At 37.4% G+C, this 24,455-nt stretch overlaps 1 long non-coding RNA gene across 1 annotated transcript in view; it reads left to right on the plus strand.

Moving 5' to 3' along the window:
- Nucleotides 1-24,455, plus strand: part of LOC308056824 — a 103,656-nt gene continuing 79,201 nt past the window's right edge. The window contains exon 1 of the long non-coding RNA XR_013924989.1: nucleotides 1-24,455. This exon is cut by the window's right edge and continues 20,713 nt beyond it. This is a non-coding gene — a long non-coding RNA (uncharacterized lncRNA).

A 24,455-nucleotide genomic window follows, 5' to 3' on the forward strand; every position in this document is an offset into this window, starting at 1 on the left:
TATATATATATATATGCATGTATATATATTTTTTTTCATATTTTTATATTTATACACACACACAAAGACTTGTCTAAACCATAAATAGCTAAAAATACTTTTTAAGTATCAGGTGTGTTGCGCAATTTCTTCCAAGTTCTACTCCAATATAGAGCTGATATGCAAGGTGACCAGCATCTCAGCAGAGGAAAGACATCTTTCTATCACTATGCTATCCACACAGCTGCTAGAGTCCCACTGCTCCAGATTTCTGAATCCATGCTTTAAAAAATCCCTGGCAAACCTTGACCCATGGACATTTCTACCAGTATCTCATACAGTGGTTAAAGCCAACAAGCGCAGAGACTTGTAAACAGCAGTGTGGTGAGAAATTGCAAAAAAATACTGCTTTAGTAAAGATGATGCCTATTAAATTCAAAGAATGAACTTCAGCTTTCCTCAACCTTATTGTCTGGTTAAGAACTCATTACGACCTGTAGTACTATTTTTAAAGTGCTTTTACTGGCTGCACCAGCAATTTAATTAACCAATAAAAAACGGCATTCAAATGCTTTCTGATGCAAAGTAAAAGTTTTAGCCTGACAGCAAACATAAACCCTCATGCCTTGATCACTTAAAGATGAGCAGGCTCTCCTTTAAAAGGAAGGCAGCCTTTTCAGCATTATGCAAGGGATGTGTTTTTGTCCTCTACTATTGCTTTGTTCCAAATAAAAGGAGACATGATTATTTCTTTGTGTGATCTACCTTCTGATATCCTTGGCCATAAACTCCTTCCATATGGAGTCCCTGATCCTAATCTGTTTCCCCCTTTTACAAATCACATTAACTAATCTGACTAGTCCCTTGTCCATATCAGCACAGTCTCCCTGAAAGATCAAAACCAGACTAGTTACACGGTCTTAGGATGAAAGGCACAGAGCTTGTCAAAGAAGTCTCACTTCCCATGCAAAAGGACAGTTTAATTGCTCAACAGCAAATTGCCTCAAGATGCAACAAAGCAGAGAATGGATCTGAGGGACTCGTTGTACCAGAATCAGAGGCAATATATTACTGTACAGCCTACCCTGGCCTTAGATACAAAAGGCAGTACACAATTTGTTTGTCTCACCAGGTATTGGATATTATATTTCATTAAGATGCAACTACTGAGAAGCTATTTCAATACCTGCAAAGTCTGAGTCCTGACATTTGGCTCACCTGCTTATATATCCATTGTGCTTGTCCAGAAAAAAGTGCTTTCCATATGGCTTACTGAAGAGCATTGTGTGTCACAGAGGTTTTACTGTTAAAAATAAGTAAGCCACAACACAACAGTTCTAGATGACACAGTACGTAAAGAGATGAGTAAATAAATGTCAGAGTGTCCTGTTGTTCTCTTCCCTGGTAAATGGAGGAAAAAATGTGCTGTCTAGCTAAAGAACTCCTATTCAGAACAAGCTGTTAATACAACAGTAAAAGCCAAGTGTCCAAACTACAGAACACAGGGAAGAGTCAAGGGAGGGGTTTTAAAAAATATTTCTGGAATTAAACACATATGAGCATACATTTAGAAGTGCTTAGATATTTTTCCAATCTTGCTCACACAGCAAAGACTGTAGGTAGTAACACGATCAAAGCAACACATTTTTTTAAGCAAGCTGGCAAAGTAACGTATTGTACCATAGGAGGGGCTTTCTAACCAAAATGCATAGCTTGCATGAAATGCTTAACATGCTGTATTTCTGAGAAAACCTATTAACATGCCAAAGATCATATTTATGCAACTCTGACTTGCCTCAAACTAGCAAGACAGAGTTTTGTTGATTTCCTAATGAGATTTCCATCAGCATTCAAAGAGAGCCAGCCTTGGCTTCAGGCTACAGTTCAGTCACTTTCAAAACTCCACAGGTTTGCAAGGCATTTGGAGAAACAGGTAAGCTTCCAAAACAACCACAGAAGACTTTCCCTTTTAGTTCTCAAAAAAAAAAAACCAAAACAAACAACCAAACAACAAAAAAACACCAAAAGACAAACCCCACAGGTGGCCTGTGTTGTCAGCTGTCCTCAACCTTGTGCTCTGCTGTTTCTCTAGGATGGTGATGCCCCCTGAGATGCACAAGGTATAGCAAACCCTGAACTGAGATCCCAGCAGAGTAACACTGACTGACTGCCAGAGAGCCAGATGTCTCCTGATCAAGTGTCACCAAAACTGAGAGGGCTTTGGTCAGCTATTTAGGAGAAGGTGGATAAGGGGAGGCCCGCTGAGAAAAAAATAAATAAATTAGTCAATGAAAGTGGTTTGGATTTGGGAAGGGATGGGGATGCAGGTCAGGAGAACAGAGGGAGGGTGGGGAACGATCTGTTTTCATTACAAGTCGAAAGTGAGACTTCAGAAAGTTCAAATAAGCATTTGAACTCTGGAAGCCTTACAATTACAGAGCCAGGCTTGGGAAGCCTTTGATGCCTGCCCCGCAGTGCTGTCAGCCCCGCAGACGCAGCGCCCCGCGCCAGCCCGGCCAGACCCGGCTGCACGGAACCCTGCCCGGCAGGCAACCAGCCCGCTCTGCAGCACGGGTTCTGATCGGGCAGAACCCCCACTAACCCATTAGCTTCTCAACCTCCGCGGGGTCCCTCCCCATGCAGGTGCGACGTCTCGCCCAGCATGGGGACACACCGGCATCGCCCAGCGCTGGCCATCCCTGGCGGGGCTGGGAGCCGAGGTTTGGAGGGGAGCTCTCTGCCACGGCAGAGGGTGTGCCTCGCACAACCGGCAAACAAAGGATGAGGGAAGGAATAATAACTGTGATGAAGGAATGTGAATTATTCATAGCAAATTAATGCGAGCCACCAGGGGCTGGCAGGGAGAGAGTTTTGTTCTGTTCGTAGGATGGGTAGCTGCTCAGCTGCACTTTTGTGGGATCTCATCCATATCGTTCACAAGATGACAATTTTACATCATAAGAGGTCCCTGATGGCATGTATTAATTTATAATAGAGGCAAAAGGAAGGGAATATTTTTGTGTATCACACTAGTAAAACACACAAACTACTCCCTCAAGGCACATATACGCATACATTAAAACATTAGCAATGCACTGGAGTTAATAAGAGCTGTGACATACAACACAACCATTCACACAACACTTCATGGTAACCCAAAGGCAATGCTGGGTACTCACACTACTCTTAAGATGGGAAACCACACAGCTGAAATGGAAGCAAGGAAAAATGAAATTATTGGATGCCTGGCACACGCTTTTAAAACAAAAAAGTGAACAGTAAGGCCACGTCCAACTAAGTATCCATGCAGAAGGAAAAGATTTCATGTAAGCAAGGCTGTGTATTTGTTAGTGTGTTTGTCAACACTTTCATTACTTTAGTCAACAGGGATGAAATCACGTCAGCATGGAGCACTGTAAATGTATATGGGTTTAGCTGAGGCAACAGTCCGGCTGAAACCTTGTGCTGTTTTTTGCAACAGCATATTACTACACTCCTCTGTAAGTTAAATTCATTTCCGATTATGTTTAACCTAACGCAAATAAGTATCTGTTAGAGTTTGGGTTCCCTCACCCTCCCAGCTCCTCTTACCACACAGAATAGTGATAGAAAACAAATGTTTGCAAAGCTGAAAATAGCAGAGCTTGGAACTGCACTCTGACATGGATAATCTCAGGACAAAAGAAAAAAAGACGGCAGAACGCTTTGAGGTCTACCAATTGCTAACTATTTTTGGATAGTACTGTGTTTCAGAAAACACCACAATGAATTACTGCATTATCAATATAACAAGTAAATAGATGAAATAAACTTTTTAATCAAAACCAAGAAAAGACTAAACCATGACTGATAGTAAATGCTAAGTATTAGAACATTTGGACTTTTGATTTTTCCCAGTTGTGTGGCAGTTGGCAAATCATGGAGTATTCATCGATGCCTTGACATAATTCACGTGGTTTACAGCTGGAAAAAAAAAAGAGGACAATAACACTGGTTTGGAGCTAAAAGAAGGCATTTGCTGTCACACCACTTTATGGAGCAGAAACACAGCTTTAGCTTGGGCAAGATGGCTGATCTTTCAAGATGTATTTTTAGACCTTTTCTTTCTGTAGTTCATCTGATTTCTTTTACTCCTGCAGTTTTGTCACCTATTCTGTGTAGCTTAAAACAGTGTAGCTGGTTATTGTGAAGATAAAGACTCAACCCATGAGAGACAGCAGAAGAGCCTCTCAGACACATAAGCTGAAATTCTGTGAGATGATACCTTTTCAGTCCCACTGGGATTTAAAAGCACTTTATTTCCATTTAACATACATAAAAATGAATACATTTTTCTGAGAAGAAAGTACTTTATATGCTGCATTTTTTCTTCTGTGATGTCATTATACCATGGCAAATAGTAAGTAATATATCTATTAAATTCTACTTTGGCATACAGCAACTAAAAGAGAATGAAACATTTTCATATCCCCTACTGGGGAATACTCTTCTATCTGCTCCCTACCAGTTTGATTTTTGTTAGAGTTAGAAGAGAATAGCTCACTTTTCTTCTATGAAGTTTTATTCAAGTTTTATTACCTCTTTAGTCCATGGAGGCCAGTTCCATGGTCTTACATGCAACCTTGAGAGCTGCAAAAAACGAATTCTTCCCATTTATTGCCTTTTGCCTACACGGCATATTCTTACATTTATTTGAGACTGAGTGCCAGGAGTTCACAAGAATTACATCTTTTGAAATTAACTTAGGTGGTGATTTGCTGCAGTATCAGAGTGAGATAAAAAGCTACGTTTTAGATGCGTAACAACATGATAACGTGATTTGTATGGTAACAATGTTTGACATACAGAAAGCATAGAAGAAAAAATGTGGCAATAATTACAACTAAGATGTTAAATTTTTTTGCCAATTTAATTACAGAGCAGGCTTGCAAAGGAAACTATCTTCCAGCAAACATGCTCAAACCATTTTTGATTGCCCAGCAAAGCTTTTGTCTAATCACTGAAAAATAGACAAGCTATAAAGGTCATAGCATACTGTTGCTGAAAGGCTGAAATGTAAACTTGCTGCGGAAATGTTTTCTGTGGGTCTTACAGTGAAAGATGTCCATATCACCAGCATAGAAATCTGACCCTTGCTTCTGAATCCTTATACTTTTACTGCCTAAATGGCAGAAATGTTTCTACTGCTGTTGAAGAAAGTTACTGGACAATATTTCTGTACTTAGCAAACTTTAGAATTCACTGTCATAGATCCAAAAAGTATTTCTCATTCCTTATAAATGAGAAGATACCCCAGATTCAAATAATGAGTTTTGGTTGGTTTTTTTTTTCAGTGATAAGGACATCCAGAGGAATACTTGAGAAATATCTCTGTCTCACCACAATTTATTCAGACAATTAAAAAGCAGAAAATTGACTGCTCTTTCCTTCACCCTTCTGACATAAGCCAATGTAAGTCCAAAATAATTGAGGGAGCTGAACTTGAGAATATAAGGGGGCCTTATGCGTGTGTCAGCTCTCTCTTACAAGAATAAAGTCTATTAAGAAGTGATTCCTAAAAAACGCTGAACAGATATAATGGGAGGTATTAATGTAGGGACTGCAGAAGTAAAAGAAGGTGCATTTGTTAGCTATATGCAGGTGCTCAGTTGTAAACAGTGGTAGCCCTAAAATCAATACCAGCTCTAATGCAGACTATTTGTTCACTGTTTTGAGCTTCAAGTAAGTACAAAATCATCCAAAGAAAATAACCTTTGACTGTTCAATTGCCTTTCCCTTCTACCTTCTTTTCACTGAGGCTTTTTCTGAACAACCATTCAGTCATCCGGAATGTCACTACTTTCTTGTCTGCTCTGCCTTTCAGACTTTCCATTTTTTCAACACAAAATGTATATATGTGGTATTAACATGACAAATAATTCTAATGATGTGGTTGACGCACCAAATCATCTTTCTATAAAATAGTGCAAGGACGCTACAAATGACAGCTCTTCAGGTGCTCATGAATAAAAGAAACGAAACAAAGCAAAGCATATGGAGTTGTAACTGCTGTTCAGATTTGGTAAAAGTGGACTCCAAACCTGTAGGCAGACTGGAGAAGACTTTTGTTCAGTTTTAAAATGAGGAAGAGTTGGCAGCATAGGAGGACCCTATTACATGCTTAAACCTGAGATACAAAAAAGTCCTAGTTTTACTTCAGTAACAAAGTGGCTCCGCTGTTTGTAAAATATATCTGTCTGCATGAAAAATACACTTCTGACTTAGACCTACATCAGCTCCATCCACAATGCATTTTTAATGATAGTTGCATACAAGACTATTTAAGAGGGAAGAATGATTGAAAACAATATAAGGTTACAAATTTTTTTTCAGGAAGATGTCTGCCTTGAGGATTCGTATCCAGCATTGACTAAAACACCACCTATTCAACTGTAAACCAAACTTCCTTAGAAACGTATACTACTGATGCATGTTTTACATACACCAATTATTTTTTGCAGTTTGAAGTCTAACTGGTAATTTTTGGTGACCTAGTTTTGCAACTCAAAAAATGATTTCCTACAAGGATTTTACACAAATTATTTCTCAACTGTAACAATTATTTAATTCATTTTCTGGCAATCTTACTTGAGTACCACAGAGAGTGAAGGTGGGTTTATACCATTTTTGCCAGAACTGCTTCAGTAATATCTGAGTGAAGTTCAGTGACATACTTCTTTCCTTTCTAAGCCTACCTGTATTAAGTTAGGTGCGTAGGTCCTTATGAGTGTTTGGTCCACCAGCCGGATCCTGGCATATGTGTCTTAGTTTACATTTTGCTACCAAACAATTAGGTAAATATGGTGCTACTATATTTGTTTCAATATTTCTTTGAACTGAAATTTTGAATTCTGGTATTAGCACCACACATGACTGAATTTCCATTCTCATTTGGAGAAGCTGTGAAAACAAAGAGATCAGGTATAGCTAAAAAAATTTTATCATGGTACTGTCATTGCCTATGGAACTTGCACAAGCCTGACAATTTTGCAGTTTTGTTCTTTTTACCCTCATTCATATTGCTAGCTTGTTTTCTAGCTAGAGACTCCAGGTCGGATAGAAGTTCCCTAAAATACCTTTTCTTTTAAAATCACAGGCAAAAGTTCAAAGTGATTTTAACAATCTATAAAAATGAGAATTGGAATATTTGACAGAGAAAAGTAGTTCTTGGTATTAACTTTTTCCCTTGTGCCAAATCACTAAGGCTTCATGGATTAAAAAAGCATTAAATACTAAAGTGTATATTTCATTCCTAAATCTTAATATTCCTTAAATCACAGTTTAAAAATTCCACCCATAAGCCAGTATTTACAGTTTGATTCCCAGAATAAAACTCCCCAATAGCAGTTCTTCACTAACAAGCTATTTCTTTCACTTTGAAGGTACGTTCAAGAAATAAAAGTTTCAACATACCACTATACACTCCCCACCCTCATGTGGATACATATGTATATGTATAGGATTATATATATCTGTACACACGTGTAAACACCAGGAGTCCATACAGGCTAATTCAGAGTAGCCAAAACTCATGTAAACCACCGCTTCTCCCTTTCCATGCCTCACCTCGATTCACCAGCTATGTATGCCAGTCCAGTTACATCCAAGCATTGGCATAACTGATGCAACAGAGAATGTTCATGCTTTAGGTATAAGGAGGTCAAGTTAGCCACATACACAGAGGACCTTGAAGTAAAATGTATTAAAGAGATGGGCTGGTAGGATATACCATTCTTCAGCTTCCACTTTCTAGGCTTTTAAGTTGGGTGCTGAATTCCTTCCACCCACTTACTGCTTCTTGACTTCCACATCACCTCTGGATCTGTCCCAAAGCAAGAGACCAGCGCACTTGCTAAGGAACCCCAGACACACCACACCTTTGAGGTTTCCACGGATTATTGTACTCATTTGGCTCTGAACGTACTGTCTTTGAACACTCAACTTTCCTTTGTCCCCATTTTGTCTGGGCTAGGTTTTCATTTTCAGCTCCCTCCTAAGCTCTTTATTCCCAGCCCTATAACCTCTCTCTTCAACCAAAAAGTTTTCTTTGTTCCCTTGTGTTCTTGTGACAGCCATGGACACTGGTTTTCTGGCTGACAGCCACAAAATTTGTAACACTTAGGTACAGCCCTTGCAATTTTTGCTTTTGTCATTTTCTTCATCCCTTTAGCAAGTTAATGTACTTAGGACAAAGCTGAGGCAATTTATTCTTGCTTCTCTCCTGTCTGCCAAAAATAAGTTCTTCTGCTTCTCACATAAAAATGTCCGATGTACCTAATATCATTTTTGAAAATTCTTCTCCAAGCACATAAAACTGATCAGGTAAAACAGTCTGACTAGAAAAGATATTAAACAGAACCAGCAGCTTCCCTGAGTGATGCAGTACTGCTTGTACCCTGCCTCCCCTTCAGTGAAAAGACACACTGTTGAATACAAGAACTAAGAGTGACTGGGATTTCACGTTATGTACAAGGTCTGGAACACGTTTATCCTGTTTATTTCTGTATTTATGTGAAATACCCTCAGCTTGAAATTGCAGCTGACATTTTGTACATACATAATGTCTCAGAGTATCTGAAACCCCCATTTCTTCCTAGACTCTTTTAACAAAATTTGTGTTTCTTCAGCTGGTTTTTATTTTGGGAGAAAGCAGTAGAGGAGCAGTTAAGTTACATCATACATTTCTTCTGCTCTGGGTTGTTGGGTGCACAATGCTGTAGATTAATGGTGAAATAGCCGTGAACACCTTTTTATTAAATACTATCTCTTTCTTGCAATGTTGGTCTTTTCCATGTTCTTATCCTTCCTTCCTTTCTTCTCAGAAACAGTGTCTTCCCTTGTTTCCAGCTTCTTTAAAAAATTTACAGAAATCCCCTCTTTTCAAGTCTGAAGCAAATCTATTTGAAATGATGCAAAAACCAGCAAACTGGTCAGAACTGTTTTCCTCAGTCTATGCTTGGACAGGGTCAGCCATGCTCTGTGAAATACCTCTTACCTCCCATGACCACTCCCAACCTCAAAACGAGCCAGGCCTTCCCATGCACACAAAACAAATACAGTGGGAGTAGAGTAAAAGCAACCATCAAACACTGTTTAGTCTTATTTTTATTTGGTTATCAGCTGAAACTGTTATGCAAAAACTGAGCTGAATAGACTTGGACTAGTATTTTTAGGGTGAGGAAAGAGAGGAGAGAGTATGTTTTTTCAAAAACCTTGTGAGTCTATGGATGGAAAATAGAAAAATAAATAATAATAAAAAAAAGAAATGTCTACTGACAGGTTAAAGTCAGAGGAGGAAAGCAAAAGAGCAAAGAACTGTAAAAGGACATCTTTTCTCAAAAAAACCCCCTGTTTCCCAGAAAAACCTTTTAATTAAAATCCTGTTTGCCAGACAAAACCTTTTAATCATGTAAGAGTTAGGTTCAGCCACTTAAAGCACAGGTAAAATACTCTGAAAAGTTCTCTGGACCATTTTCCCGTGTGACCTAGGCTGAAATCACTTCACAGGGAGTAAGTGGCAGAAACATGAAAAATTGAAAAGTATCAAAGAAGGGAAAAGGAGGACATGCAGACACTTATACTTTTGGTACCAAAAGATGTATTCATGAATCACTGCCACTTTGCAAATGTGGTTCAAATCCAGATCAAATCAGATTGCCAGCACTTGGTCCATATTAGCTCTACCTTGCACTTGCCCAACCTTTTCAGTTTCCACCCATTACAGGCTGCTCTTTAAGAAAATCAAACCAGCTGGCTTGTTCTTTCCTTTGATTTTTACTGTCACAAGCATAATTTTCACATTTACCAGGCCATCTAACCCATACCTGTGCTTGTTACACCCTTGTAATCTAATAATCTATTTCCTTTTCCTCTAATGGCTTATAGACTAAATCCCCAATATCTCTTTATCTTTCTTGACATGTCTTGGCTGAAACATGACTTTTCTCCTGTTTTCTGAAAAGCACAGGTAGGAGAGTGTTCTTCCTTTCCCCACCCTGCTTTTAGTGATTTCTTTTGTTCACCTCCTGACATGCAGCTCATTAGCCTGCAGTGCATGGCCAATTTCCGCACTGGCTAGCTATCACAGAAGGAAACGGTTAGCTACTCCCAAAGACCAGACACTCCTCATTCTTCGCCTTTCATAAAATTGTAACCTTATTCACTGTCTTACAATCATTCAAGCGGTTCTCATAAGGTTTAAACACTCAGCAACACTAACCATGACAGTTAAGCTGATATTAACATAATTAGTAATGGTTTGCATTTTCTGACATGGTATTTTTAAAACACTGCAGAAACCATTCTCTTGCTTAATGTTAGGCATATGCTGTGCATGAAAATGTAAATGTTTGAGCGTATTGCACCCTCACTGGCAAAATTGTACCCCATATTTTAAGGTCCAATTGCAGCAGAACATGTACTTTACATCAAACAGCCCATGTTCCACAAAGCTTGACCCAGAAGCATCTGCAGATAAGGTACCCACTGAAAAAGAGCTGGTTGAGGTGAGCTGGCTCTGTATGCTTATCACTTGGGATGATAGAAATGTAATGGGCTTCAATTTGGAATCTCTAAGTTTGCATATCTCATGAGCTGCTGTATTTAGCCTGGTAAATACTTTTAGCCACTATTTGCCCAGTGTGATGCTAGGTTTGTCCATTCTGCTGCAGATGTCCATGTCAAGAAAAAAAGCACAATGTAGGCAATGGTCAGGCAGTAGGTACTGGTACACAACAGAATGAGAAAGACAAACTTGAAACAAAATGTATGAGAGAGAAGAGAAGCTATGTATGCTTCACTTATTGTAATAAGGTTAAATTCAGTAAACATAAATATATGAGGGCCTTAGTCCCAGGGAGAGACCAGGAACAACTACAAAAAGCAGAGAAAGGAATCATAAGGTCATGTAAGTCATACATTTATTCTATTGTTTTCACATAATTGCCCAAATACTTCTCCACATAACTAATAAAGCTATTGATTATATAATATATATACATTATTACATATATAGAATGAATATATATTATATATAATATTACATATTTTTTATATATATATACACACACAATTAATTTTTTGGATCCATTAGGAAAAGAAGGTGCAGGAGACTTATTTTTAAATGTGGAAATATTTTTTTCCATTTTTATTACTGAAAATACTAATAAACACTATTTAACACAATTTCCACTGAAAAGGTTGTAGATAAATCAGCATCAGAGTTCTATTGCCACCATTTCACCAGCGCTATTAATCTATTGAAATAGATCTGCAGGTGTGAAATGGTCTACATTATAGGCTACACTGTGGCTGCAGACTCATCTGTGCACTAGAAACCTGTCAATGGAAATTTCAACACCAAAAGTGAACATATCAGAAGATATGCCACAGATGATAAGTCTCAATAACTGTAGAGCTAGATTGGAGAGTGAGGTGCAGATAATGTATGAAACAATCCAAGGAGAAAATAGATGTCATGCTGTCTTCTCCAAAGCAGAGACTGCTGATTTGCAAGGGTCTTGGTGGAGACACCCTCTTGCAGCTGCACCTCATCGTGTGTTCCTGCTGACGGAAGTAGAGCTTCAGCACAGAAAGCATCTCAGCCTCTTAAGCTTGTGCTGATGCTGTTCGAATCATTTTGTACAGGGTGAGGGGGAGCACAAACAGTCTTCAGGGAGGGGTGGAAAACTTAACAAAGAAAGGATTTAATCTAGGGCAAAATTCAGAGGTAGAATTTTTAAACCCTATTTGTTAAAAATTAATAGATGTATTTAATTGAGTCAAAGTTTGCTTGATTAATTCCATGAGACTGGAAAAGTCAAAAGAAAGGCTGAAAATCCTGCAAATCTAGTATTAAACTACAATTTTTATGCAAAAGTTTCTTCAATCTTTATTTCTTTGTGCTTCTCTTCAGCCATTTTCTTCACAGCTCTATTTGATCCGCTTATTAATGAGGTGCTACTTATATGTTTTGAATTTAACTATATAGGATAATAATACACCCAGAAACTTGTTTTATGTCAGAAAAAGGTTAGATTTAATTGGTGTCAATAGCTGCTCATCACTCTTGTGCAGAATTGCAATGTGCAATAGAACATTAATATAAATTAAGTGTTGAAGTGCAGTATAGTTGGTCCTAGATCTTCATAAGGTACGCACAGATCTATAGTTTACACATATTAGTAGATGCAAGAACATAATTTGTAGGCAATTCCATCCTCTTCATAGAGGAATGCCAGAAAAACATCCAAAAGGTGTGAAAACCCGATGACTTATTTTGAAAATACGCTACATAAACCAGATTAATAAACTAGGAAGGGACTCTAGGAAGCCACCCTGAGTTAGAGTTTCCAGGTCTATTACTTTCTTCTGCTGTACTGGTGTATTCTGTAAGCTGAATAGACTTACACAGTTCTGGCATTGAAAATTTTCTACTTTGTCTCCCACAGTTTGATGCTAGGCATACTCCCTGAAAGGTTCTCCTTTAACAGAAGTTTGATACTCCTGGTACATTCCAGTTACTTAGACCCTTCAGATACAAGAATAAAAACTTTTTCATGTAAGTATATGTTTATAAACCAGAATTCTAGTTCCTTTAATTGATGGGAGGAAAAAAAGAATGTGATTTTTTCCTGCAGTTATTGAATAACCCAGGGAAAATTCCAGAGACCTGATAATTTACAAGTTAATGTTTATAAAACATATCCATGCAAATTTTCAGTAGATTAGCACAAAGTGACCTACGATATTGCCAGTTAGTACCTGTTGCTGTTAGCATTGTTTTCCTATGTGTTCATGAATGTGCAGCTTCTTACTACTTATCAGAATTATTGCTAATTGCAGGCTATTGAAGCAGAGTTAGCTGTAAATGTACAGTTCTTCTAAGTCTATGTTTTCTGTGGAACACATGAATGAACTTATAGAAAATGTGGCCTGAAAATGTTTTGTGAATATTGAACAGAAGGTGCTTTGCTTTTCATTTTGACAATACACTTTGTACCTTACTAGCAAGTATATGGCTTTTGTTACCTGTAAGAAGTCTAAACAGTTTTGCTGGAAGATATTTGATAAATGTATGTGTTTCCCTAAACATTTTTTTTATGCTGAACACTAGTGTTTTGTAAACCTTTCTCTTTTCCTCAACAACAGTGAGCTCATCCACACATGCCTGGTGATTCAGACTCCATGTATGACACATCTGCACAGAAGAAGAAAGCCACTACAGTTGCTCTACGCAGGCTGCGTACAGTTCAAAAGCATGATGTTTGGCTACTAGTAAAATTGCAGTTTCTGACTGGTGCTCACAATGGTAAGGGCTTTTGCAAAGGATGCAAAAACTCAAACATGTCAGAATCACAGGATAACTGATGTATCTGTGGGATCAAAGTTCTCCTAGAAATGAGGAGATATAAACAAAAGATAAAAAATAAAAAAAAAATATATTTGAAAGGGTCTAACAATATTTAGAATCTCATTGAAGCAGCAAAGGATTCTGCATGGTGCTGTATCATTGAGTAGGTACCTCACTGCATCAACACTTAGCAGAAACACAGTCAAGTACTACCATATAAAAAGCAAGAAAGCATTTATCTCCATTTTAGCTATAGTTCATACACACTGTGTAAAAGCTGCAACTAATGCCTAGCAGAAGTTTTTGAAACTGTAACAATTTTTCCCCCCCAGATTGTAGTCATTAGCCTTTTCCCACCTCATTCATTCCAAACAGAATTGTGTAGCAATGTTACACAGTACTGTTGTTTCCTAGCAGTTGCAAAGCCTCTAAAGTCAGGAAAATGTCCTTCAGGTGTTACACTGTAAAACTAATACTGACCTTTGAAATTAGGTATGGAGACCAGTTCTAAAGGACTTATTTCTGGCTATTCTGCCTACTGAAAAACCATGCTATGCCATTTCTAGCATGTTACTCCTAGAAATACTGGATGCTTAGTCATTGCTCCTATCTGCAATGCCTCTACCTATGATTCATAAAGAAATAAAAATTTCAATTTTACTAAAAACTAATTAAAAGCCTGCAGGTGCAAAGATGTAGCACACAAACCAGAAAAAAAACAAGAGGCACTTTTAAGTAACACGGTCCAAGCACTGAACATTGAACACTGCCAGTCTGATGAATCTTGAAATCACTCACTCTGTTCTGGTTTTGTATGCACAGATGAGGGCATTTTCATGTAACCAAAGACATAAAAAATCAACACTTTATGCAAATGCAATAACAAATGTAAAATGATAAATTAACAGGCAACTATTCAATTATTACTGTGACTAATTCCTGTAGATGGTGCCACAGTAAATGAACCTGAACTTGTTCCGGTTGACTGCAGTGTTCTGTTGAAACATTTCCATTTGGTTTGTTTGCTGCTTATGTAGATTACTGAAGTAGATAGCATCTGTTTAATGAGCTCCCACTTCATTACATAGCTGCACTACTTACTGAGTCATTCTCCTTAAGCATGCAGGCTGCGTAATCTGGTGTTGTTTTAAAGCAAATACTAATTTATGATTACCTGTTACATTAGGCCACTGAAAATTGTACTTACACTGGCTTGCATGAGCAGAATGCTAATGGCCTGATTATGGATTGTAGTGATGTCTCACGCTTACAGTCTATGACCATAAATTCCCATATCAAGCATATTGGCTGAACAATGTATGCAGTGTAGAAAGGAAAAGGGATAAAATACATTCACTTGTAAAACACACAAATTACAGTCTCCATAGCCATCAAATATAGAAGTGTTAAGGGATACTCAGAAAAATTTCAGTGATACTATGCTGCCAATATAGACAGCTGAATGACAATAGAATTATTCATTGAAGTGCCATGATTATTATGTAATTGATATTATGGTGATAGCTAATCAGATCCTTTTCTGAATAAAAATATGACAAAGTCTCAAAAATATTGAAGCTACAAAAGATATCACTGGTAATCTCCAGATCATGAAAAACCTGCAAGCACACCTGTAAGCATGATCAAAGCAGTGATAAATAAACACTACGTTATAGCTCAGAACTGGTCAAACTGCACCTTCAGATAAGGTCCAATAGACCATGAGTCATTGAGCCTACACCCCAAAATTAGAGGTCACTGTGCAATAGACATTTACTTCAGATAAGTCCACTGGACATCTTTTCCAATGCTACCTTGCACTTAATGTTTCTCCATACATTAAAAACATTCAGTACATCCTTGTGTCCCATAACACACAGTAAGGCAGTAAATAAATACATAGTCCTTTACATGGCTTACACAGTCCCTGACAATTTGGCTTGAAAGAAGATTCTTTCTTAAATAACAAAGCTTCTTTTCAGAATCTATGGCTGTATTTATGTACTCAGAACAGCAAGTTTTGGAGCGTACAAGAAGATTTGTTATTATTAGGGGTAATAATTAAGGAACAAGTCCAAGAAGTATCTGCAGATCATCCATAGAGTAATACTGACCACAATCTGCTTAAAATCATCTTCCTTTTTAGATGAGATACAAAACCAAGAACCATCAACCTAAACTTCAGACAAGAAATGTAACCAAGAACATCCTACAGCAAAAAATGAAGAGACTGAAACTCTCTGAAATAGAATTAAGCTGCTTAACCATACCAGCATGAAATCACAGCAGAGGCACATCCTTTTAGACAAAAGAGCAACAAAAAAACATAAAAGCAACATAATGGCAATTCTGTAAAAACATTCAGGTAAAAGGGTTACACAATAATAAGATGAAGGCCTAAGAAGACACAAGTAGTTCAAATGAGTCACATTGAAAATGGTACAGGATAAAACAGAAGACAGGAATCAGGAAGGCTAAACAAAACTTCAACAAACAAAAAATCAGTTGAGAGAAATGCATAAGAAAGCATTTATTGGGGGGGGGGGGGAGTCCAGATCAAATGATAGATTGTGCAGACTTCTGAAGAGAAAAGAGGGCTATAAGCAATGAAACTGACATTTCAGATAATCTGAAAGATCCCTCAGTAACAATATTCATTGCAAAGGTCTTTAAGATATTTACCCTTCAGCACTTCTTCCAATCAATAAAGATGAGACATTATCAAAGACTGAAGAGTCTATAACGTTCTATAACATTATCCAAGTCCATTCCTTAACTATTTAATGGATATATTATCCAGTTTATAATACCACATACAGAAATGTGTAATTCACTACTTAAATGTGTGTAATTGTCTATTTGAAGGAGCACTTCCTTCAGTGCAAAGGGCAGGATGTAAAAGTCAAGGAAGACTGCAGCTCTTTAAGCTACAATAGGCAAATATTTTCTTATCACCTACTTCGAGGCAGGTTATATCAAAAGATTTTAAATTTTGTCCAATAAAAACAATAGGCTAAGAAGTGAGGTAGGATGAAAGTCCTGTGTATATAGCAAGAAGCAGCAACAAGGTCAGTGGATATGCATTGAATACTGTGCTTCTGTAACACAATATTAATACCACACTGTACCACTACAGCTGCCCTGTCTCCTGTTACAATGCTAGCTCAATCAACACTGTAGAAGAGGTCCCTGCACCACAGTGTATTGCACAGTAGATGCACATTTAGGTCTTTCAGGCTTTCACGGTGTACATGATTCTCTCAACTGATCCGGGCCAAGAACTATTGTCTCCTTTTACCCCTGTATGCTGGCAACCATGGGCCTCCATCAGGAGAAGAGCAATCAAGTGCTGAACCATGGGCAAACCTTTAAGCACATCAGCTAAAGATCTGAAGGACCCAAAAAAACCTCAGCATAAAACAAAGGTCTTGAGTTTTCAGCATTTCCTTTGCCCTTTCAACTCAAACAATAACGGTTTCCTTAATTTTTTTTCCAAAGTATGAGTAGTTCGCTTTGATGTCACTAAGACCCCAGCAGGCTTTCTGGCCAGTAGACCCTCTGTGCACTTGAGAAATGAAAAGATGAAAAGAAGCACTGAGAACCAGGTCGTCCCTCTACAAAGCTGTGCTAAGCCACAAAGCCCCTGACTAGAATGGCTCCTTTGTGTCACTGGCTCATTGTTTCTGTTCTCAAGCCATGATAAGATAAAAAGCTTTCCACAGAATTATCCAGCTCTATCTCAAATTATTTTTTTCCAGTATTCAACTGTTTGGGTTTTTTTTATTTGGACCAACAACTTTATTTTCCCATAGCTTTGAAGCCACTTCTAGATTTCAAATTCTTTTACTTCCATTCTCAGTGCCTGAAGAGGTTTTGACATAAACCAACTGGAACTGGTTGTTGTCTTTAAAGAAGCTCATATCTGACCATAAAGCAACTAGCCAGACCCCAGGTTTTGAATGATTTCTGAACTTGGAGTAAATGTAGTCTGAAAGTAATGATTTGAAGCACAAACCAGCTAAAAGCCTCCTCAGAGCTGAAATTCACAGAAATCTGGAGTATTGCTATGTTACATAAAAAAGGCTTATTAGAGGACAACTGTACACTTGCAAGCAGTCAAGGTCAGGAAGTGAGAAAGATGGACTGGAGACAGCTTTATTTCTAACTGCCAGTTCTGGAATACATTAAATACACATCTGTTAATTACATAGATGAAAGTAATTAGGAAACTGTTTAATACAAATTTAGGTACTGAGCTCCATACAGAAACCAGGCTGTTTAAAAAGTTAGGAATATCTTTTAGTAGGGGGAAAAAATTGCACCATAGAAAATTACAATCTTTTCTAAGTCATGTAAAGTTAAAAAGCCAAATTTGTCCAATGAAGCAAACCATGACTGAGATCTGGAACAAGTCAAACCCACCAGAAGAACCAGAGTCAGTCCTTTGTAAAAGCAGTGAGAAGCAGCACAGAAAGTCACCAGGTCCATACAGAAGCCTGAACACAAGCGGACTAAAAGAAAATGTTACATTACAAGAAAAGACTTTTGAAGAAGAAAGGCATGTGGAAATTAGGATCAAAGCGAAAAAGCACGTGGACATGATAAAACTGTTTTATCATAGGCAAGTGATAAACATAGGACAAGGTAAGCATGGAGACTGGAAAAGAGGTTCAAGAAATGCAATACATTACATCACTTAGCAAAAATTTGCAAGTTGCATGTATTATGAAAAAAAGAATGACAATAACCCAGCTAGCTCTTATAAAATTCTCATATGAATAAAAGATAGCACTCAGATCTGCATGTTGCACATGAAAAAAAAAAAAAAGGCAGGACATTATTCATTTCAAAGGGGACAATGATACAAAAGGTACAGTGTGCCAAAACCAGCTACCTTAACACAAGAAGTAAAGTCACAAACATCAGTAGGTAACGGAATAAAATTCTTCCCTTGGGGTATACATGAACTAAAAACATCTGAGTAAATAACAAATTAACAGAGAAATAATTGTCAAAGTGCTGGAGAAAAAAAGTACTTAGTATTGGATCAAAAGTGTGTAAGACCCATGATCTCATGGAAAATGTTTACTTACAAGGAGGGTGGAAGGAAAACAAAGCTGTAGCCATTGTAGAGGACTCTTAACAGAAATGATTACAGAAAATGCCAAAGCCTAACTGTTCCAGGATTTTTCCTTAAGAAAGCCCCTTCCCAAGTACAGAATGGCAGAACATCCATAAAGGCATATTTGGTCTCAGCCTAAGATAGTGTCTTTAGTGTCCTTGCTAGTCATTGACTGTGGGGTAGAGGAGAGAGGAGGATACACAACTTTTACTTATTTGTGCAATTCCTACCAATGCACTTATGTTTAAACTGGGACAGCTTCCACTGTAAGAGAAAATCTGGGGGACACAGCTGATACTAAGCATACTTTTTCTGTCTTTGGAGGATAAACTAAATTCCCTTTGGTAAAGAACATTGTTCTTTCAGCCAACTCATGGCTCCAAATCATGATCTGCACATGCCACTTGGATTGAATACAACAGCTGAGTTGTCTTACCCATGCATGACAAAAAAAAAAAAAAAAAAATATTCATGGCATAAAGGATTTGCATTTTTATGAAAAAAAAAAAAAAAAAAAAAAACAAAAAAACCAAAACAAAAAAAAAACCAAAAACACCCACACAAAAAAGAGCATGATCTGGACTGGTAAGCAAACTGATATGGCCATTCATCTGATGTCAGGGGACACAAATTCAGTCGAAGTTTAACTAAGCTCTTAACTACTAGGAGAATACTTTAACTAGCAAGCTGATGGTTCCTCAGGGAAAGGAAGTGGTCCTATAGTCATTATGTGCTGAGCAATGAAGAACAGGATAGTTTGGTAGACTAGTTGTTACTGCAGTCACCAGAAGAGGCAAATCTCAGGTTCTTTTTTTACAGCAGTGACTGCTTCTATATTTGGATGAGTAACAGACTATGGTGTAGAGGTGAGCATCTCATTACACCACAGTACACCCCTTCCTTGTGCTCTTCTCCCTTCTCTGAACAGATCCAAAAGTAAATAGGAAAAATACATCTTTAGGGATCCTGATGCTGTCTGGAAATAATGTGTGAAGTGAGAACATGGATTGTATTAAGGACTCACATAATATGCAGTTGAAAGAACCTCTGAATGATCTGATGAATCCTGAGCAGACATACATACCTACATTCATGTGACTCTGACTGTGCTGAGATGATATTTACACTTTATGTGCCCAGTTAGCACATGCAGCTGAAGAATGAACATTCATTGTCAAAAAAGTTCCTCAATGACAGTTACAGACATTGATGGGAACAGAGGATATGGTCTAATGACTCTTGTGGCTGGTAGGCCACTGGTAGGCTAAGGGAAATTTCAGGTCTCCTGAACACCTGTCTGCTAATCTCTTCAGTAGGTCGTAATGCCATTCTTGTCATAAAATGCTGAGCACATGCCACATGCACCCCAGAATCCAATTAAGTAGCAAACCCAAAGAAATGCAGAGAAGTTTTGTACATATAGGGAGATCTAAAAAACAAAGGTATTCAATTTTCAGACGTCTCTCTCAAATGCCACTGTGACAATTCCATCTGGGTATCTCATCAGACAGTTATGAACAAGAAAATTATTTTGAATCATTGCTGTTCTTTACATAATATGCACTAAACACAGATCTACAGAATAAGCGATATTGGTGTTAGACTTCTCATCTTCTCTCTTTTAATATTTTTGTAGGGAAGCATCAAGATAGTGCTAAAAAGGTCCTTTGATGTGGACACGTGTGACATTGACAGACTCACAAAAAAATGAGAGCAAAATTTGTGTTTGTGCTGTATGGAACTGCGCTAGACAAAAGAGAAAGTTGACTTAACTGCATCCACCATTCAGGGAAGCATGGAGTGGAATGGAAGTAGAGTGTGCCTTTCTACCTGAGAGTATCTTTCTACCTGAGGTAAAACTATCTTTTAGATAGAGAGGATAGTGTTATTCTATAGCTTATTCTTTACTCTTCTATAGCCACAGCTGACTTTTTAAACCACGAATCAAGTCCTTTTGGTGACCACTACACATAACTTCTTAATAGACACTGAAAAGTAAGATGAATGTCAGCCTCTTGGTATAAAAGATCAATTTTTCTCATCTCTTGCCGCTGCATCCTACTACAACATATTAAATCAATGACATCACCTAGTTTAGGAAAATTTTTCTTGCTAGAGAGTTTTTAAATATCCACAAAAGGTCATGAATTTATCAGGTATATTTTCTTCACCTATATCTGCAACCTCCTTTAACACTGAAAGAAACCGGCAAACATCAAAAGGGAGAAAAAACATCCCTGTCCTGGCAAGACAATGTTATTTGCTAATTAAGATTCTGTTAATGCAAGCCTGCAGTTGCCCTCAATTCCCTCAGCAGAAATCTTTGCAGGTCTCTCACGCTCAGTGACACTGTTTTGTACAGTACCCATGTTCCTTACACACCAAATAATCCGATGTCCGTTTCCTTATCAAGAAAAGCAAGCAAATTAATGCAACAGACAGATATTTCTAATAATTTACTCAAGAAATTGTGACAAACTGTTTGTTAAAATAAACATGTAAAAACATGCCTAAAAAAGCAGACAATTTCTTCAAGGAAGGTGCAGCCTCAGTATAGTTACAAAACACTGAATGAATATTGCCAGCCTGGTGGCAGACAAAGAATTGGGCATAGACCCTTTTGACTTGCCGACCTGGAATATTGCTTATTTGATTTAAAATAAAATAAAATAACAAACAAAACCCAAAAACCAAACCACCAAACATGCTGTGTGTCAATAAACTTTTGACTTTATTATTCATTTATGATGATCCAACAGAAGTAGAATTTATCCTGCACCAAGGTCAAAGACAGAACAGAAAATGAATAAATGTCTGGTGGTGCAATATTTTTTAAGAAAACAGTCCAATACAGGTTCAACTCTGATGAACATTTCTGGTGAAACAGAAATGTCCTCACAGTTGCAATGCCTTTGGCTACTCCCTGACAAGACCAAGTATAACAAAATTCCTCAGCAGGAGGTTCCAGAGCAGTTTCTTTAATTTGCTGGGATGTAGAAAATTCTCTCTATAATTTATTTTCAGAAAAAAAGGACACGGAATCTGTAGGAAAAAATCAGTGGTACAAAAGGGTGGGTTATTGTCTTTTTTCTTTGCTTTGCTTTGCTTGTCTTTTTTCTTTTCTTTCTTTTCTTTTCTTTCCTTTTCTTTTCTTTTCCTTTCTTTTCTCTCTTTCTTATCTTTTCCCTTTTTTCTTTTTTTTCTTTTTTTTATTTTTACTTTTCTTTTTTCTTTTTTCCTTTCTTTTTTCTTTTCTTTCTTTTCTTCTTTTCTTTTTTTTTCTTTTTTTTTTTCTAAGTTTTCTTATTTACTGTTGTCCTTTATGACTTATGTTGCCAGATCTGGAATTGTAAGAAGGAGAAAGGAAAAAGTGCCTGCTATGCTTTTGTTTTCAGGAAACATCACTAATTAAGCACTCAGATAACTAACCTAGCCAAAGAATCCAGCAAATAAAGAAAGTGACAAGCAAAATTAATCAGAGGTGAAAGCTACTGAATATCTTCCTATGGAAAAACAACAACTAAATACTTCATTTCACAAGGACTTTCCAAGAGAAGTCAACAGTCATGTCACTGCCTATATTTGCAAGGATGGTTCTCACGGTTATGTTGCATGAGATATCTGAAGTGATATTCTAAATATGTGAAATGCTAAATAATATCACACAACCATAGTGTTTGGCAATAACAAGCAGAATCAACATTTTGCAAGACGATTTCAAAATAATTTTTAAAATGTCAGTATTGCTATATATTGAGGCAACGTAGAAGCAAAAAACAAAGCAGAGTATATTCAGAGATCAAAGAATTCAACTACACTGAAAACAAGTTTCACCTTACCAGCTGTTAAAAAGGAGACTAGAATGTCCATTCTATGGTAGAATGTAACAGTAGTTTTTACTTCAAACCAGTACTAAAAAATACTTACAACTCTAGCATACATAAAATGAAAAATCAAGAAATAAAAAACTGATAATATACACCGTGTTCCTTTGAAAACACACATTTTTAATGTGAAATAATTTATCTGTATGAAGTCAAATAATGTATGAAGTGTGATGGATAAGATTAAAATATTTCTTCATAAGTACCTAACATAAAATTAGATGTTTTACTGGCAAAAAGCAGAGTGTCTTTAGGCATTCATCCGTTTTGATATTTTTGAATAAAAAAATAACCAATACATTCCTTAAACATTGAAATTTTGACAAAAGTAAATTTTTTTTAATGAAAACCTTTCTATTCTATAATTTTCAACAATCTGAGGTCAAAAGACAGCAATTTCACACATGACCACCTCCACAGTAACATTTCTAATTATGCAATGAGCCAGATTCCCTGTAAGTGAAATAATAAATAAATAAAAAGTAAGCCTGCTTGGTTTTTTTATTTGCTTTTTCACCTATGCTTGCAAAAGTAAAGCCCTCACCCAGACATACAAGAGAAGGGACTATATCTGCATTAGCTGTCTATACTTTCAAAAGGACACTGTATTTTTGTGATTAAATTTTAAGAGTTGTCAGGCAGATGACAAGTATGCTGAAAAAAATTGGTTAACGCTTCTATTCAGCAAGGCATGGACTACAGTACAAACCTTCACATGAACATGACTATGAGCAAGATTTCCTTTTTTGATATTTTTTGGAAGCACATATTCTCATATAAGAATACCCACTATCTTCCAAAAAGTTTCTAATTATGCCAGGTATAGCCCACAAAAGACTAACAAGTGTTCCTGAAGTTTTTAATAGCTCCTATCTAGAAAACATTTGGTAAGACAATAAGCCATCTTATTGCTGCTCAGTTCCAGCTCACACAGACATCAGATCTAATCTCAGGTCATAATATTCTATATATAAAGAACAATTCTAGACTTTAAGCATGATGCAATCCTCAGTAAAGAAACAGAACAAAACAAATATTAGCAAAATGAAGTTCCTGAGGTTTTTTATTACAGTTCTCCCCTAACACAATGAAAATGGCAGCTTCTTTCAGCTCAGACAAGCTGAAACTTGAAGCTTCAAAACTGTGATTTTACATAGCTCCATAGTCCACATTATCCACGGGTGCAGTATCTTTTGATTTTCCAGGCACCTCTCACACATAGCAGATTTTTGGACCCTAACACCCTAAAATAAGGTCAGCTGCAAGCTTCAGAATGTGAGGCAAAACACAGCACACAGCTTCTAGGACTCACAATGCCATTAGGCATTTCTGCCCCTCCTCACCCTCGCTCCCTGATGCAGCCTTGTGCAATAATGATGGCACTTTGATTAGCAAGCCTCCGAATGCAAAACAGGAGCACGGTAGTCAGCAAGCAGCATTTGCTATTTTCTTTTCAGCTACGCAGACATGCTGAAATAATGATCCTGGCAACATGTTTAGCAAAACATTAGAAGGACTTTAGTAAGCAAATAATTTAATTACATCCTTTTCTCAGGCAGTTTATATTGCACAACCCCTGACCTTTTATATTGCTGTACCTAAACTCAGCGTGGGATTTGCACTTCCCATTCCTGTCACAGAATCTCTCCATCTTGTACCATTTAATATAGTGTGCTCCAGGTGTTCTGTGGTGAATGAATAGTTATATTACTACCTGTCAGACACAATCACACTCTATTCATCATCTGCGGCTGGCTGCGTGAAGCCCTGCTTCCAGCAGGCTCCCTCTCTATTTCCTTGTTCAAACGTCTGCAGTGCTTTCGGCCCATCTGTCAAGCCTGTCATTTAGAGGGAAAACAGTATCAGTGCTTTAAATATATGGAGTTCTCTATTGAAACAGTGCTGTGATTGAACTGTCAGCATTCCCAGTATCACAGACAGTAATTCATGACTGGTCAGAGCTCCATTTAGGTTGCTATTACTACGCTGACCTTGCCGGGTCATGCTGAGAGTTTTTTTCCTTTGCAGTTAGGTCTATAAATAGTGCAATTAACCTTTCGAGAATTACAAAATGTTCTTG

The sequence above is a fragment of the Falco punctatus genome, assembly GCF_963210335.1.
Source record: "Falco punctatus genome assembly, chromosome: Z".
NCBI classification, from domain to species: Eukaryota; Metazoa; Chordata; class Aves; order Falconiformes; family Falconidae; genus Falco; species Falco punctatus.